Here is a 17,767-nt window from a genome sequence, read left to right on the forward strand (position 1 = left end):
AACATTGCTCAATGTCGTCAAGATATGCATGGTTTTGAAACCAAACTATCAGACGTTTGCTATGTTGTTCAGGAGCCTAGGGGAAATGAAGGCGAGGGTTATGGTGCTCCATCGGACAATACAGCATGAGAACGTAACAGTCAGGTCAAATGAACTGAGCTTCTGAACTTCTGGTGGTGCATTTATCTGCTAGACTGTTAAGTTTTATGCCAACCTTCCTTTTGTTATATAGTTGTAATTTGTTTTGGTGCGATACAAAATTTATTCTTAACGTGCAGCCACCGGCTGAAGAAAACAGCAAGCCATTTTTGTATAGTGTAGGGTGTTCCCTATATTTGCACTGGTGGCGATCTTTGATGTCGAGTGGATGTAATCTGTACAATCGCCTTAATAGCCTAGCGTTAGTTTCGGCCTTATTTACTTCCTAGTCTTCTTTTTCCCTGGTTTGCTAGTGGCCGCAACTACCATGGGCCATATACGGGCCGTAGGATCCATGGGTCTCCTACGGGCCGTCGATAAATGGGCCTGTAATCGGTGGGCCTCGGGCCGTCGGATAAATGGGTTTACGTGGGCCGTAATCGGGCATAATTGGTATCGGCCCAGCACGGTAATAGGCCGTTAACATGCCGTAGGACAACAAAGGCTTAATTCTGTCACAGGCATAACGGGTCGTTAATGGGCCAGAATATAGGACGGGCTGGAAACGGCGCAACGGGTTAACAGGCCAGAAACGGGCCAACTCTTGCCATGGGCCGAATTTGGCCCATTAGGGTAACAGGCCAGTAACGGGCCGACTCTTGCCATGGGCCGAATTTGGCCCATTAGAGGAACAGGCCGACTCTTGCCATGGGCCGAATTTGGCCCATTAGGGGAACAGGCCAGTAACAGGTCGGAAGTAATCAAGGGCCGAAAAGGAGCCCAAGAACGTATGGGCCGTCAATAGGCCAAAAGCTAACACGGGCTGGAAACGGCCCATGTAAATCATGGGCCGTTAACGGGTATAAAGAAAATTACTGTTCATTATGGGCTAGAGTCACTGTGGGCCTGTAAAGGGCCAAAAGATACGAAGGCCTCATATGGGCCGAAAGACGTCGTGGGCCATAATTGGGCCGAAAGTGAAATGGGCTGGTGTTATATTCGACGGCCCACATGACGTTGTTGGGACGATTTCCTTTGGGGCCTAACGGGCCGTGAGTTAACGGGCCGTAAAATGGGCTATTTGCAAAGAGACCGTTAACAGGCTTTTCATGGGCCAGACCGTTAACTTTTGACCAAGTCAAATGGGCCGGCTTTGTAAGCTAAATGGGCCAGTGGTGGCCCGTGGCACGTGTCGACATATCATAGGTGCCTATCTGACCCACTGACGAGCTGACACGTGTTTCGTCCGGACAATAAGAATTTTACACGTGGAAATTTCGCATTGGACGGGGCTGTTAACGGGTTATCGGATCCAAAACCTGACCCGATAGCTTAACGGCGTTCCGTTATGGTGGATGCCATGTGTCGGTCACCCTTGACGAAAGCACTTCTGTGACGCGCGATTTATCGTCATGGAAGTGGACACTTCCGTGATGATAATTTTGGTAATGTCATGGAACACTTCTACGACAGCACAGGTATGACTATCTTGATTCTGTCATAAAATCGTCATGAATGTACATGCATGACAAAAAACGCGACCTACTGTGACAAACACGTATCATCACGGAAGTGTATTTTTTTGTAGTGTTGGGACCGTTTTTTTCTTGCCACGACGTTGGCCATTGGGTGTCATGAGGTGACATTGGGGCCACCCATGACATAGCCCAAAGGGGAGTTTGTGGGAGTGGTCAGGAGAGTGTCATGCAGTAGGTCGGTTTTGTCAGAACACCGTTGGTCCACCTGAATGGGAGTACGAGGCCTTGGGTTCCGTAGTGTGGGTACAATGTACTAACCTCTGCAGAGTGTATAGTCTATCGATAGCCGTGCCCGTGGATATGGGCCCAGTTCGTAGTATATCACACTATGGGTCAACAGAAATAATAACCTGCTTAATTATAACCCTGGTTCGATGAGGAAAGAAGTTTGTTGCTGATGCGGAGCATCCCACGTTCATCCCCATGTACACTCCGACTACCCTCCAAGCCCCAAGAGGACATATGACGAGACCTCGATTATATGCCATTGGACACAAGGTGAACTCGCTCCTCTCCGAACCTTCACTTTCTACATGTGAGACATGGCTACTACCTCCAACGTGTGTGCTATGCATGATCAGGTACTTAGAGGAAAGTCACGGAGCCACCACATCCAACGGACGAGCTAGCGAGGACGTCAAGTCCAAGGACCAAGAGAAGAAGCTGCCAAATTCTACAACTTCCGGACGACCGGACCCCGCCGGACGTCCGACGCCTGGAGCTCACACCAGCTTGAAGAGTCAGCCCGCGAATGCTACAGCGGCCGGACGACCAACGCGGGTCGGACGTCCAACACCTCCCAGGCCCCGGACAACCGAGCGCCACTGGACGACCGGAGCCACGGCGACAGAACGCTATTTACGGAAGTCCGAAGACTTCCGGACGTCCGGGCCGTCCCAAGCCTCCGGACATCCGACACCCACCGGACGTCCGACGAATGTCTGCGCACAGTGTATCGGGCCCGAGGCCCATGTACCCCTTCGCCCCTCACTTACCCATTCGTGGCACTAGACTATATATACTCCTCCACCTCCTCCTAGTTAGGGTTAGCATTTGTTTAGCTCATATGTGAGATAGAGGTTTGCTCATCCATTACGGATCTACTCGACGAGAGAGACTGCGGCCCCTCTACGGAGAAGATCCACCTTGGATTCAAGACCCCCTCTTGGGTGGCCCCCATCAAGACCTCCTCACGGAGAAGATCCGGTTACCCTTTGTATCGTCCTTTGTTGATCGTGGATCTTGTATCTCCTCTCGTGTTTCGAGGATCTAGCACATTTGTAATCGAATCTTGTTGGTTTGAGTGATTCTCTCGTGTTTTCCCTCGTGTTCTTCATGTTCTTAGTTGGGATCCGCTCCTTTCGTGAAAGATCGGCCATCTAGGGTTCCACCCTACATCATCTTGGATCAGAGCAAGGTTGATCACGAATTTGAAGCCCCTACCCCTCTTTTTCTAGCCTTCTTTTGCTTGATTTCGTCCTAATTTCGAAAATCCCCACCAAAAATAGCCGCAATTTTTTTGTGATTTGTTGGTTTGATGATGTTTTGTTGATTTTGATCCATGGATTTGCTTGGTTTCGAGTGGATCTAGCATTTCCCCAAGTTTCCCACTTTTCATCCACGAAATCTCCTCAATTTTGACCCAAAAATCCCCAAATTCCACCCAAAATCGCGTCCCGAAACTCGCATCTCGCGTTGACCCTGACCCACCGGACGACCGACGTTTTTACGGACGTCCGGAGCCTCCCGAACGACCAGACGTCCGCAACTTTCCGGACGACCGGAGCCACCCAACAGAACAGAATTTACGGATTTCCGAGCCCTACCGGACATGCGACGACCGGACATCCGTCCATTTACGGACGTCCGTAACATGTAGTTTCAGACTTCGGCTGATTTTTGTTTTGTCCATAACTAATTCATCCGAACTCCGATTTTGACGTTCTTTAGCTCGTTTTGAAGCTCTTGACATCCCCCTTCCCATAAAAATACCACCAATATCATTTGACACCATCCAATTTTTGGAACTTTGGCATCTTTGCCTAGGGCTTCCACCACATCATCCGCTACACCACCACCGACTTCCGCAACCTAACCCATTTTATTCCATATTGCATATGTGGTTGCTTGAGTAGTGATTCGAGTCTCCTAAGGTGTTTCGGCTACTTAGGGACGGTTGCTTCTTCATCAACCACCACCACCACTTCCGCATTGCCTAGTGCAACACCACCACCGCATTCCACTACCACCTAGTAAATGGCCACGGGTAGCCTAACCGACTCCCCCCGGCTCTTCAAAAAATTATCAGGGCAATCGAGCCTTCAAGCATCCAGAGCATGGGGCCGCCTTCCTCCGGCCGGCTATCCCCAGGGCCGACCACCAGAAGGCGACCCGGCCTCAAAAACCTTTCCGAAGAAAGCTACGAGATGGCCGACTCCAGGAAGCCGGCCCCAAGAGGACCGACTCCAAGAAGCCGGCCATGAAAATGGCCGACTCCCAGAAGCCGGCCAAGACTGCACCCACCGAGACTGCATCCGCATAACGGTGATAAGACGGGGCGTGGCTGCAGTACAGCCCACTACCCCCGAATCCCGGAACAGGCATGGCCACAGGGCGCCGTACGGGTCAGCCATTCCCCGTCCGGCGCGGCACTGTAGCCATGTTGACCTCGACGTCATCCACGACGGGCGCCCATACGGCCCGCGGGCGGCGGGCCCCTTTAGCCAGAGAGACGCCCGAAGGCGGCCCGGCCTCCCCTAGTCCGCCTGGGGCGTAGCCGGCTCCCAATAGCCGGATGTCTCCCTCCCTCGAAACATGTGCCTCATTAAGGAGACAAGACGAGGTGAGGCTACAGTGAGAGCCCGCAAGGCAGCGGCACTGTAGCCACGCTTACCTCGACAAAGCCCTTGTCATCAGGGGCGAGGCAATAGTAACCAGCTGCCGACAAGGCCCCCAAGCGGTGGGGCCAGCCTGTCGGCCAAGAGGCCGGCAGCCGGCGGGACCCACCAGTCGGCGGGCCCCAATGGCCGGCGGAGAAGCCGGCGAGCACAGACACTGACGGCTGGGACCCGCGCCCGGACGGATTACCATTGTACCCCTGGGGGGTATGCCTATATAAACCCCCTGGGACACCCATGCAAAGGGTGGATCTCACATAGTTTCACACACCACATATAGAGAAAAGGAGAGCTAGCCTTGCCCTTCTTCTTCCCCTAGCCAAACAGCTCAAGGAGCACTTGTAGCTACTTGTATTGATCTAGTGATCATGCGGAGACCCCGCGAGCAGGACTAGGGGTGTTATCTCCACGGAGAGCCCCGAACCTGGGTAAGATCCGCCGGCGTGCATGTCTTCGCCTTATCCCGTTTCCAGGCACCGGCGATGTCTTACTGGCTCCCACAATGATAAGCCACCCGTTGGCATATGTCGCACCTACCACCCGACATTTGGCGCCCACCGTGGGGCAAGGTGCACCGTCGTCCGGAGACCTGTTCTTGACGGGAACCCTTTTAATCCCCCGCGAGCGTAGCCAGCCCGCTACGCCCGATGGCGCTTGCCCTGACGCGCAGCCCGGCGTCAACGACGCCTACGCGGCGAGCTGCCTCGCCGACCTTCTTGGCGAGACTCGCATCTCCGACGAGCCCGCGTCTGACGCGGGCACAGACTACCCCGAGAGCTGCCTCGTCAGCCTCCTCGACCAGCTTCATGTCTCCAGCGAGCTTGCTGTGGACTTCGAGTCGGTCGGCTCCACCGACCCGATGCTTGTCGACTCCGACACGGCATCGCTTGACGCCTTCCCCACCGACGTGATGATCTTCGACGACCCTCTCCCTCGAGCCGACAGTGGCAGCAGCGCTGTCACTGAGGTGCTGGTCATCAGCCACGGCACTGTCTCGGGCGAGAACGCCCACGACGCCCTACAAGCGGCGCTGCACGACTTGTCTGTCCCCATCCCGGCCGACGCCGACGCCGAGACTCTGGAGGCACGCCGCCTCGCCCTCATCGCGGAGGGCCAGAAGATAGCATCCATGAGACGCCTCACGGAGGCTCACCAGCGCGAAGTCGACCGCGCCGCCTTTGGTACGCCGCCTCATGGCGGGCCGAGCCGAGCCGGCCTCGTCAAGAAGCGCGGCGCAGCCATCACCAGCATGCTGGGAGCAGACCGCCCAGTCGACACCATGCCACTCGAGAACCTGCGTGCCGCTCAGGCGGCCACAGAAGAGCGGAACGGGCTGGGGGCTGATGAGCTCCCCTACATGACGAGATGCATCCAGCAGCTGATCGACGCGGCCGCAGAACGGCATGAAGCCGGCGCCCGCGCTGAGAGTCCTCCCCCACGCCAAGAACACACCGCGACATCCCGGTCGCCGACTGCCAGCGGCGCCCGCGCAAGGAAAGACAAGGAGCTGGCTACTAGCCGCAGCCGGACTCGAATCACCATTGAGCGTGACGCAGAAGGCCGCCCCCGAGCGATGGAAAGACAAGGCAATCCGCCTCCCCCCGCCTCGTGGGGAGAGATATCCCACCCCGCCGCCTGTCACGCATCCCACTCTCAGTGGCCGACTAGGCCACCGCGAAGGAGTCGGCGAGAATGACGCCCGTCACCGGATCGACCGCCTAGCGCGATCCCTGGCGTTAGAAGAAGAAGACGATGTCGGCCCGCCTTGCTTTGGCCCCCGCATCCGCGACGAGCCCTTCCCCAAAGGGTTCTCACTCCCTAGAGACACGCCCAAGTACAACGGCTCCGTGAAGCCGGAAGATTGGCTGATCGACTACTCTACCGCCGTCAGCATAGCAAACGGCAACAGGCGCGTTGCCGTGAAGTACGTCCCTCTCATGCTTCAAGGCACGGCGCGCACCTGGCTGAACAGCCTCAAGCCCTACAGCGTCAACAGCTGGCTAGACTTCACGGAAGTCTTCGTCCGCAACTTCACCAGCACATACAAGCGGCCTCCCAAGCCCCGCCAGCTCTCCTTATGCGTCCAAGGGCCTAGCGAATCGACTCGCGACCACCTCACGCGTTGGGCCGAGCTCCGCAACTCCTGCGAGGGGGTGCACGAGGTTCAAGCCATAGAATACTTCACCGCCGGGTGCCGAGAGGGCACCCTCCTCAAGCACCGACTCCTCAGCGACCAGCCGACTACCCTCGACGAGCTGCTGGTCATAGCAGACAAGTACGACACGGCCGACTCCTTGATGAAGACCGAGCTCCGAGTGGACGCCTCTGAAAAGGAGCTCGCTCCGGCTCCCAAGGCGCCGGCTGGCGACTCCAACCGACGCCCCTACCAGAACGACCACCAGCGCAAGGCCCCTATGCCGCCTTCCACCAGTCGGCAGGTGGCCACTGTCGAAGACAAGCAGCCCGAAGAGCGGCCTGCTCCCAAGAAGAAGGGCGGCAGGCCAACTTGGCAGCCGGCCTTCTCCTACGAGCAAACTCTCGATGCCTCCTGCAAGTTCCATAGCGGCGCGAAGCCGTCCAACCACACGACCCGGAAGTGCCATTGGCTCACGCGGATCTCCAAGGGCGAGGGGCTGGTGCCGCCTCTGCCTCCTGGCCCCCCGCCTCCAGCCCCCCAGCAGCCGGCTGCCCGACCAGCAGTCGGAGCCATTCAGGATGAGTTCCCAGATGAGCACGCCGCCTACGTCGTCTTCACGAGCCAGATTGAAGATAAGCGCAGTCGGCGCCGACAGCAGCAAGAAGTCAACGCGGTCGCCTCCAGCAACCCCGAGTTCATGCATTGGTCTGAAAGGCCTATTAGCTGGAGCCGGGCCGATCACCCAGAGGTGATGCCGTCTCCCGGCTCCTACGCATTGGTGTTGGACGTCACCCTCACGACGGAAAGGCGAGCTGCCCGTTTTTCCCGCGTGCTGATTGATGGCGGAAGCAGTATCAACATACTGTACTGCGACACCATGGAGAAGTTGAAACTCAAGGCGAAGCAGCTCATGCCAAGCCGGACTGTGTTCCATGGCATCGTACCCGGCCTGTCCTGTTCCCCAATCGGCAAGATCAAGATGGATGTTCTCTTCGGAGACAAGGATCACTTTCGCCGAGAAGCGATCTGGTTTGAAGTACTGGATCTAGAGAGCCCTTACCACGCCTTGCTTGGCCGACCTACCCTGGCCAAGTTCATGGCTATGCCCCACTACGCCTACCACAAGATGGAGATGCCGAGTTCGAAGGGGATCATCACTGTAGCCGGAGACTACAAGAAGTCCATCGAGTGCGCTGCAGCCAGCAGCCGACTAGTCGAGTCCCTCGTGGTTGCTGAAGAGAAGAAGATGCTGGATCGAGTCATGGCCATGGCCGGCAAGCAGCCGGCCCTGTCCCCCAACCCCAAGGATATGATGCTCAGGGCTCCTTCCAGCCGGCCAAGGAGACAAACAAGATACCTCTGGACCCGGAGAACCTGGAGAGGTTTGCTGTCATTGGTGCAAACCTGGACAGTAAATAGGAAGGCGAGCTCGTCGACTTCCTCCGTGAGAATCGAGACATCTTTGCATGGTCCCCAAAGGACATGCCGGGTGTTCCGAAGGATTTCGCCGAGCACAAGCTACACGTCCGAGCGGACGCGAAACCAGTCAAGCAGCCTCTCCGCCGACTGTCGGAGGAGAAAAGAAGGATCGTAGGAGAAGAGATAGCCCGGCTCTTGGCCGCCGGCTTCATTATGGAGGTGTTTTTTCCAGAGTGGCTTGCCAACTCGGTCTTGGTGTTGAAGAAGAACAACAAATGGCGTATGTGTATAGATTACACTAGCCTCAACAAAGTCTGCCCCAAAGATCCATTTGCCCTACCACAGATTGATCAAGTGGTAGACTCCACAGCCGGATGCGAGCTATTGAGTTCCTTGGATGCATACTCAGGATACCACTAGATCAAGTTGGACCCAGCCGACCGCCTGAAGACTGCCTTCATCACAACTTTCGGAGCTTTCTGCTACCTGACTATGACATTCGGCTTGAGAAATGCCGGTGCCACTTTTCAGCGTTGCATGCAGAAATGCCTCCTCAAGCAACTCGGCAGAAATGCCCACGTCTATGTAGACGATATTGTGGCGAAGACAGAGAAGCGCGGCACCCTGGTGGAAGACCTCAAAGAAACATTTGCCAACTTGCGCCGATTCCAGATCAAGCTCAACCCCGAGAAATGCGTGTTCGGAGTACCAGCCGGCCAGCTTCTAGGCTTTCTGGTCTCCGAACGCGGCATTGAGTGCAACCCTGTGAAGATCAAGGCCATTGAGAGAATGGAGATTCCCACCAAGTTGCGAGACATTCAAAAGTTCACCGGGTGCCTGGCCTCCCTAAACCGCTTTATCAGCCGGCTAGGGGAGAAGGCTCTCCCCCTGTACCGACTCATGAAGAAATCCACCCACTTCGAGTGGAACAACCAAACAGACCAAGCCTTCCACGAGTTGAAGAAGATGCTGACCACTCCACCTGTCCTGGCAGCGCCGACTGTGAAGGAGCCCATGCTCCTCTACATTGCTGCGACTAGCCGGGTGGTCAGTACAGTCATCGTGGTCCAGCGCCCAGAAGAAGGCCGAGCTCAGTTGGTTCAGAGGCCGGTATATTATTTAAGCGAAGTACTGTCCACCTTGAAGCAAAACTACCCGCACTACCAGAAGATGTGCTATGGAGTGTACTTCGCCGCCAAGAAGCTGAAGCCCTACTTCCAAGAGCATCCCATCACGGCCGTATGCACCGCCCCGCTTGCCGAGATCATAGGCAGCCGGGATGCATCCGGACGGGTGGCTAAGTGGGCCATTGCGCTGGCTCCTTACACGATCTTCCACCAGCCCCACAGCGCATCAAGTCCCAAGCATTGGCCGACTTCCTTGTCGACTGGGCCGAGACCTAGTACCTACCGCCGGCTACCAACTCCACTCATTGGCAGATGCACTTTGACGGGTCCAAGATGTGCACCGGCTTGCGAGCCGGCATCGTCCTCACCTCTCCCAAAGGTGACAAGCTCAGATACACATTGCAAATCCATTTTGCCGCCTCCAACAATGTAGCTGAGTACGAGGCGCTCATACACGGGCTCCGGCTAGCCAAAGAGCTCGGCATACGCCGGATCCTGTGTTATGGTGACTCAGACTTGGTGGTCCAGCAGTCATCTGGCGACTGGGACGCCAAGGACGCAAACATGGCGAGCTATCAATTCCTCGTCCAGCAGATCAGTGGATACTTTGAAGGGTGCGAGTTCCTCCACGTGCCACGGGCCGACACCGACCAAGCAGATGCCCTGGCACGGATCGGCTCCACCCGACAAGCTATGCCAACCGGTGTCTCTCTCCAGCGCCTCCTCAAACCATCTATCAAGCCGTCTCTAGAATCGGACTCTATCTTCGTACCGCCTGCCCCTGATGCAGTCGGATCTGACTAGGGGAACCCAGCAGGCGGCTCGGGGACTTCGACAAGCGGCCCGGGGACTGCCGTAGTCGTACCCGGCTCGGGGACTTCAGAACCCGGCTCGGGGACTTCAGAACCAGGCCCGGGGACTGCAGCAGTCGGCTCGGGGACGGCAGCAACACAACAGGAGGTGGCCGACTCCAACTCTCAACCACCCAACCCACCCACCCGGGTCACAGTAGCCGTACTAACAACAGAAGAAGTCACAGCTCCATCATGGGCCCAGCCCATCCTCAACTTCCTAGTAAACAGAGAGCTGCCGACTGATGAGATCTCGGCAAGACTAGTTCAACGCCGAGCCGGAGCATACGCAATAATAAACAGAGAACTTGTCAAGCGTAGCGTTACCGGAGTCTTCCAGCGCTGCGTCGAGCCAGAGAAGGGCATAGCAATCCTCAAGGATATCCACCAAGGAGAATGCGGCCACCACGCAGCCTCAAGATCACTTGTCGCCAAAGCTTTCCGCCATGGTTTCTTCTGGCCGACTGCTTTGGAAGATGCCAAGGAACTAGTCAAATGCTGCAAAGGGTGCCAAGTCTTCATCTCCAAGCAACACCTGCCGGCTTCTGCACTCAAGACCATCCCCCTCACCTGGCCCTTTGCCGTTTGGGGGCTAGACATGGTGGTCCCATTCAAGACAGCCCGCGGCGGCATGACACATTTGCTTGTCGCCTTGGACAAATTCACCAAGTGGATTGAAGCGAAGCCAATCAAGAAGCTGAACGGGCCGACTGCCGTGACATTCATCGCAGACATCACTACTCGGTATGGTGTACCACACAGCATCATCACCGACAACGGCACGAATTTTGCCAAGGGAGCACTGGCACGTTTCTGCGCGACGCAGGGCATCCGACTGGACTTAGCGTCCGTTGCCCACCCGTAGTCAAACGGCCAGGTTGAGCGAGCAAACGGCCTCATCCTCTCCGGCATCAAGCCCCGACTAGTCGTACCACTGGAGCGTTCGGCCGGCTGCTGGCTCGATGAGTTGCCGGCTGTCCTCTGGAGTCTGTGTACTACCCCGAACAAGTCAACCGGCTTCACTCCTTTCTTCCTTGTATATGGTGATGAAGCTGTCATCCCAACTGACATCGAGTTCGACTCGCCTCGGGTCACCATGTACACGGAGGCGGAGGCCAAGGAAGCACGAGAAGACGGCGTCGACCTGCTGGAAGAAGGCCGGCTGTTAGCACTCAGCCGGTCCGCCATCTACCAGCAGGGTTTGCGCCGTTACCACAACCAGAAGGTCAAGCCAAGATCCTTCCAAGAGGGTGATCTTGTGCTCCGGCTGATCCAGCGAACAGCCAGCCATCACAAGCTCTCGGCCCCTTGGGAAGGCCCTTTCGTCGTCAGCATGGCCCTAGGCAACGACTCCTACTACCTGATCGACGCACAGAAGCCGAGGGCACGCAAGAGGGATGATTCCGGCAAGGAGTCGGAATGACCATGGAACGCCAATCTCTTGAGAAGATTTTACAGTTAAAAGCAGTATGTATCATGCTACCTTTTTGTATTAAGTACAAGACAACGGGCCCCCCGAGGCGCACTCGGGGACTGCCCTCCTTTATCTATGAATGACAAGTGTCATACCCATGAATGTACTATTACATTTGATTCTCTATCTGGCACCAGGTTCGACTAGTCGGCCCGGGGACTGGCCGCCTTGAGTTATATTAAAAGTTCTACCTGAAGTCAGACAAGTAGTGTGCCAGCACCCGAGCCCTCTCTTGTTGTAAGTCGCAGCTTGAAGAACCGACTGTCCGACTAGCAAGAGCCAAAGGCAGAAAGGATGCCCACACGAAAAACGGCTAAGGACTAACGAACTTATATAACACAAGCCGGCCTCCAACCACGCCTACCGGCTGTCAAAACAGCCGGCTGGCCGGCTTCCCAGTCACTTCGCTACAATCCAAGAAAGCTAGAGTACTTGCCCTCCCAACCGGCCAAGCACTTCTCCAGCCACAGACTGCAGAGCAGCTGTCCGGCTGGGAAGGCGGCAACCAAGGGAGGGCGGCAAAGGAAACAGCCAAAGGATGAAAAGCAAGAACAATGGAAAGCCAAACACATGCATGATTATATTTACACATAAGGCCTTCAACAGGCCGGCAGTCAAATATAGTTCGAATACACCCCCAGTGGGTGGAACTGCGCAAACTTAACGAAATATTTTTCAAAGAGTAATAAAACAGGAAAGTAAAGGCGGCAGATTAGACTAAAGGCGCAGCAGGGGAGCCGGACTGGTCGGTGGAGACGGCAGCGCCGGCTGGAGGAGTGGCCGGCTGGCGAGTCTCGGCTTGATCATCGCCGCCTGCAGGCGGCGCGCTCGCACGCGCCTTGTTGCTGGAGGCACGGTCAAGCTGACGCTGGCCGGCTGCTCCACCATCTGGCGCGGCGTCTTCACCCTCCTCCTCCTCCTCCTCCTCGCCCTCGTCGCTGGAGTCGATCTCCTCTGCCGAGTCCTCGCCATCCGCCGGGTTCAGCCCGAACCACTCCTCCGGCTGGGCAACGCCGTTGTCATCCACCTCAGGAGCGAAGGCGCTGGTGTCGGTGTAGTTGGCGATCGCTGAGGCACGCTGGATGATAGCCGGCCGCACCGGCTCCAGCTTCGTGTCGGCCTCCTGCCGCCAGGTGGCCAGCTGGTCCGAACTCAGCTCAGGATACCAGGCCTTGGCGAACTCCAGCGCCCGCCTGGCGCCTGACCGAGCCGTAGAAGCCTTCCAGGCCTCAAAGCGGTCGGCCGCTACCTCCAGCCAGTTGGCAGTCCAACTGGGGGTGCGGGGAATCACCTCCCCGGGCCAGAGAGCGGCCAGCACCTGCGCCCCAACACGCTGAAGCCGGCGGAGCATTCGGTGAGCCGGCCGGAGGCGGGCTTGAATCGCCAGGAGCTGTTCCTCAAGCAACCGGCGAGCGTTCGGCGCGATCTCAGCGCCAGCCTGCCTTTGCGCCTTGCGGTGGGCCTCGACGACCTGGTTGGCGGCAGTAGAGTAGCCAGGGAAGTACTCTGCACAAGAAAGAAAGAGAAAGAAGAGAAAAATACCAAGTTAGAGTGTGAACCAAACGGCAAGCGGCAAGCAAGGAACGAAGACGAGGGCGGCCTACCGTCAACCAAGTCTTCGATCTGGCCGTAGCCGTTGATCAATGACTGCCTCGACTCGGCCCAGCTCGCCGCCTCTGTCTCGTACTGGGCTTGGAGGGCGGCCTCGCTATCCTGCACCGCCTTCAGGGCCGCCTTGTGGCTCTCCTCCTGGTCGGCCAGCTCCTGGGCCAAGGCATCGAACTCAGCTTCCTTAGCGCGAAGGGCGGCCTGAGTCCCACCCAGCTGCTCCCTCAGTTTGGCGTTGGCTGCTGCAGATATGGCAGAGAAGAAAAGAGCAATAAGAAAAAAGTCGTCAAGAAAGATCCGACCCGACTGCTCAGGAGTCGGCCCGAATCTCGGGGACTACACCCAGTGGGTGCGCTGACGCGCCCCCACGTGAGATAAAAGATGAAGCACTTACCCCGGCTCTCAGATAGATCAACATTCTTCTGGGTCAGCTCCCGATCCTGGGAGTTGAAGGCAGCCGCACAGAGGTTGTGGTAGTCCTGCAAGTCAGACAGAGAAGCGAATGAGAACAAGATAGCAAACAAAGCCCACTAAGAAGTTCCAAGCCGCCTGCTCAGCAGCCGACTCGGAACTCGGGGACTACACCCAGTGGGTGCGCTGACGCGCCCCCACGGAAGAAACCAAGATCAAAAAGCAAAAACGGGAAGACTTACCCGAATGGCCGCCTGCGTCGCGAGGAACTCGTCATTGTATTGCCTCAGCACTACGGCCTGGGACTGAAGCCGGTTCCGAACTTCTTGCGCCGCCACATTCACCACGGCCGTCCCACCACCTGGCGTCCACCCCGAGCTGGCGTTGGCCGCCTCCACGTCCTGGGCCGACGAGCTGGAGCCCGCGGCCTTCTGCGCGTCTGGAGCCGAGGTTGCCTTCCCCGCGCAGTGGCGCGATGGCGACTGGACCACCAGGTCCGTCCTCACGGCCGGCTCGCCCCCAGCCGATTGCGCAGGCGGCACGTTAGGCCGGCTGCCTTGGGCCACCCCAGTCGGCGACGGCGGTGCCGCCTCCCTCTCCTGGACGATGCCGTCGTCCTCCCTCTCCAACCCCGGCAGGTCGCCGCCGGCTCCCTCCGGCGGGGGCTCCGAGACCTCGGGCGCTGCGACACGCAGGGGGGTGACAAGCAAGGCCCCCTCCGCTGTCATCGCGGCTGCAGCCTCCGCCTGGCCCTTGGCTGCCGCGTCGGCACACGCCTTCACTGACTCCTCCTCCTCCTGTGCCGCCTTGGTGGCAGCCACCCTCAACTCTTCCGCCTCCCGCTCCTCCCGCGCCTCCCGCGCATTTCGCTCCATCACCGCTTGAAGCTCAGCACGGGGGTCCACACGGCGGGTGCTCCCGGATCCTCCCGGCAATCCAACCACGGAGGCGGCAGCAACCCGCTCAAGAGAAAGCGGAGCCCTGATTTTTGAGACAAGACAAGGATTCAGAAATCAACAAGAAAAGAAGAAATAGTATGCAAGAGAATCTACACTTACGCCGACACCGTCTGCGGCTGCTTCACCACCTTGCGGAAGCGGGCCGCCTTCACGGCCACCTCATCCCCTCTGGTCGCCGCCGCCCCGCCCTTGGGCTTCTTTGGCCGACTGCCAAACAAGCCCGACGCGGCCCGGCGCTTCTGCGTGCCGCCCCGAGCAGGCGGCGCGGCGGAGGAACCCGCGCCATGGCCGGACGCTGGCTGGCGGCGCGGGACGACTTCTGCCTCATCGTCATCCGGCCAGTCGTCGAAGCTGGCTCCAAGCCCGGAGCCGCCTGCTTCGCCGCCTACTTCGCCGCCTCCCGCCTCGGTGTTGTCGTCCATGGCGGCCGCCCCCAAGTCGTGGTCCTCCAAGTCATGCTCCGCCCGGTCGGGGAGAAATCGGCGATCCGCCCCCGACCAGGCCGCAGGTCGAAGGAGAGGGCTCTGCCAAGACGTGCCGACTGGTCAGAGTCGTCCAAGAAAAACTTGGCGACAAAACTAAGAGAAGAAAGGATAAATAAGGCATACCGTAGGCAGGGGATGAGCACGGGAGTACGGCTCCTTGCCAAACCACCACTCTGCGGAGAGCTTGCAGTTCGCAAGATAATTCACCATATGAGCCACCTCGTCGTGAGGCATATCCTTGGTGCACATCCGACTCGGATCGAGTTGGCCGCTCATCTGACAGATCAGATGAGGGCGGCTTTGAAGCGGAAGGACCCGGCGCGCGACGAAGGCGGCCAGCAGGTCGGACCCAGTCAGGCCCTCCGACTGGATCATTACCCGGAGTCGGGCGACGGCCGCGGCTCCAGCCGGCGACAGCGTCACGGCCCGATAGGACCACTGGGGCCGCCTCCCAGCCGGCGGGCCGGCTACGTAAGCCGGCAGGTTGACGTAGTCGCCTTGCGGGGCGACGTTCTTCACATAGAAGTACGACTTCTGCCAGCGCTTCACCGACTGGATCAGCGTGATGACGGGAAAGGGGTTGTCGGCTGCCGGCCTCCGCATCGCGATGAAGGCGCCGCTCTGAGCTGGCACGCCCTGCATGCGGGTGTCGAGCTTGGTTTGGAAGAATTCCCCCAGAGCTCGAGGGTGGGGAGAACACCAAGAAAGCCCTCGCACAGAGTGACGAAGGAGGACAGCAGCACCACCATGTTCGGAGTGAGGTGGTGCGGCTGGAGTGGATAAAACTCGAGGAAGGAGCGGAAGAAGGCGCTCGCGGGCAGACCGAGGCCGCGCAGGAAGTGCGAGCGAAAGATTACCCGCTCGCCTTCCTCCAGCGCCGGCGTGATCTCCTTCTCCGGCACGATACGGACCCGCACCTGGTCCTTGCCGGGCAACCGCCACGTCTTGCGGAGGAAGTCGATGTGGTCCATATGGACGTTGGAGCCATCCCAGTCTCCGCCGTACTGCATGGTGGCGAGAAGCTAAGCTGGCGAGAAAGGATGCGGCGGTGGAGGAAGCACGGCTCCGCGGCGGCAAAGCTGCAGGGTGGAGCGGAGATTGGTGGGACGGCGCGGCGGCGAGATGCTGCTGCGATGGAAAGGAGGAGGAAGAAGATGGCGGAGAGAGGAGGAGCGTGCGAGCGTCTGCCACTTCCCCTCCCCCCTACTTATAGCCTCGTGCGGCGAAGCCGAGGAGGCGAGGCGTGGGGGGGACGTGGGATTAACTGCGCCCACTCCCCCACGTCCCGCGATTATTGCGCCCTAATGGCGTGCAGAAACCGCCGCCGGAAGGCGTGCGGCCAGCTTTGGGCCACAGAGAATCCGCGCCTGGGCCTAGGCGTAGGAGTGGTGGGCCCCCGGCCTGTGGTGACGTCCTGTCGCGCGCGTGGGTTGGCAGGCTTTTTTCAGCCGGAGGATGCCACGTGGTTCGCGGGCGGTGAGCGGCCGGCCCGCAGCCCGGCGCGCGCACCAACTGACTCCCGCCTTCAGACTTTAGAAATTTCGCCAAGATGGCGCGCCCAACCGAAGCCGGCTCCCAGCTGCTGGCTCGTCAAGATAAGAAGCTGACCGAGCTTCTCGACCTCCTCTCAGCCACGAAGCCCAACCAGCTTCGGGGACTACTGTCGGAGTAAATGGCCACGGGTAGCCTAACCGACTCCCCCCGGCTCTTCGAAAAATTATCAGGCCAATCGAGCCTTCAAGCATCCAGAGCATGGGGCCGCCTTCCTCCGGCCGGCTATCCCCAGGGCCGACTACCAGAAGGCGACCCGGCCTCAAAAACCTTCCCGAAGAAAGCTACGAGATGGCAGACTCCAGGAAGCCGGCCCCAAGAGGACCGACTCCCAGAAGCCCGCCATGAAGATGGCCGACTCCCAGAAGCCGGCCAAGACTGCACCTACCGAGACTGCATCTGCATAACGGTGATAAGACGGGGCGTGGCCGCAGTACAGCCCACTACCCCGAATCCCGGAACAGGCATGGCCACAGGGCGCTGTACGGGTCAGCCATCCCCCGTCCGGCGCGGCACTGTAGCCATGTTGACCTCGACGTCACCCACGACGGGCGCCCATACGGCCCGCGGGCGGCGGGCCCCTTTAGCCAGAGAGACGCCCGAAGGCAGCCCGGCCTCCCCTATTCGGCCTGGGGCGTAGCCGGCTCCCAATAGCCGGCTGTCTCCCTCCCTCGAAACATGTGCCTCATTAAGGAGACAAGACAAGGTGAGGCTACAGTGAGAGCCCGCAAGGCGGCGGCACTGTAGCCACGCTTACCTCGACAAAGCCCTCGTCATCAGGGGCGAGGCAATAGTAACCAGCCGCCGACAAGGCCCCCAAGCGGTGGGGCCGGCCTGTCGGCCAAGAGGCCGGCAGCCGGCGGGACCCACCAGTCGGCGGGCCCCAATGGCCGGCGGAGAAGCCGGCGAGCACAGACACTGACGGCTGGGACCCGCGCCTGGCCGGATTACCATTGTACCCCTGGGGGGTAGGCCTATATAAACCCCCTGGGACACCCATGCAAAGGGTGGATCTCAAATAGTTTCACACACCACATAGAGAGAAAAGGAGAGCTAGCCTTGCCCTTCTTCTTCCCCTAGCCAAACAGCTCAAGGAGCACTTGTAGCTACTTGTATTGATCTAGTGATCATGCGGAGACCCCGCAGAGCAGGACTAGGGGTGTTATCTCCAC

This window comes from Triticum aestivum, chromosome 1D (genome assembly GCF_018294505.1).
Source record: "Triticum aestivum cultivar Chinese Spring chromosome 1D, IWGSC CS RefSeq v2.1, whole genome shotgun sequence".
Taxonomy (NCBI): domain Eukaryota; kingdom Viridiplantae; phylum Streptophyta; class Magnoliopsida; order Poales; family Poaceae; genus Triticum; species Triticum aestivum.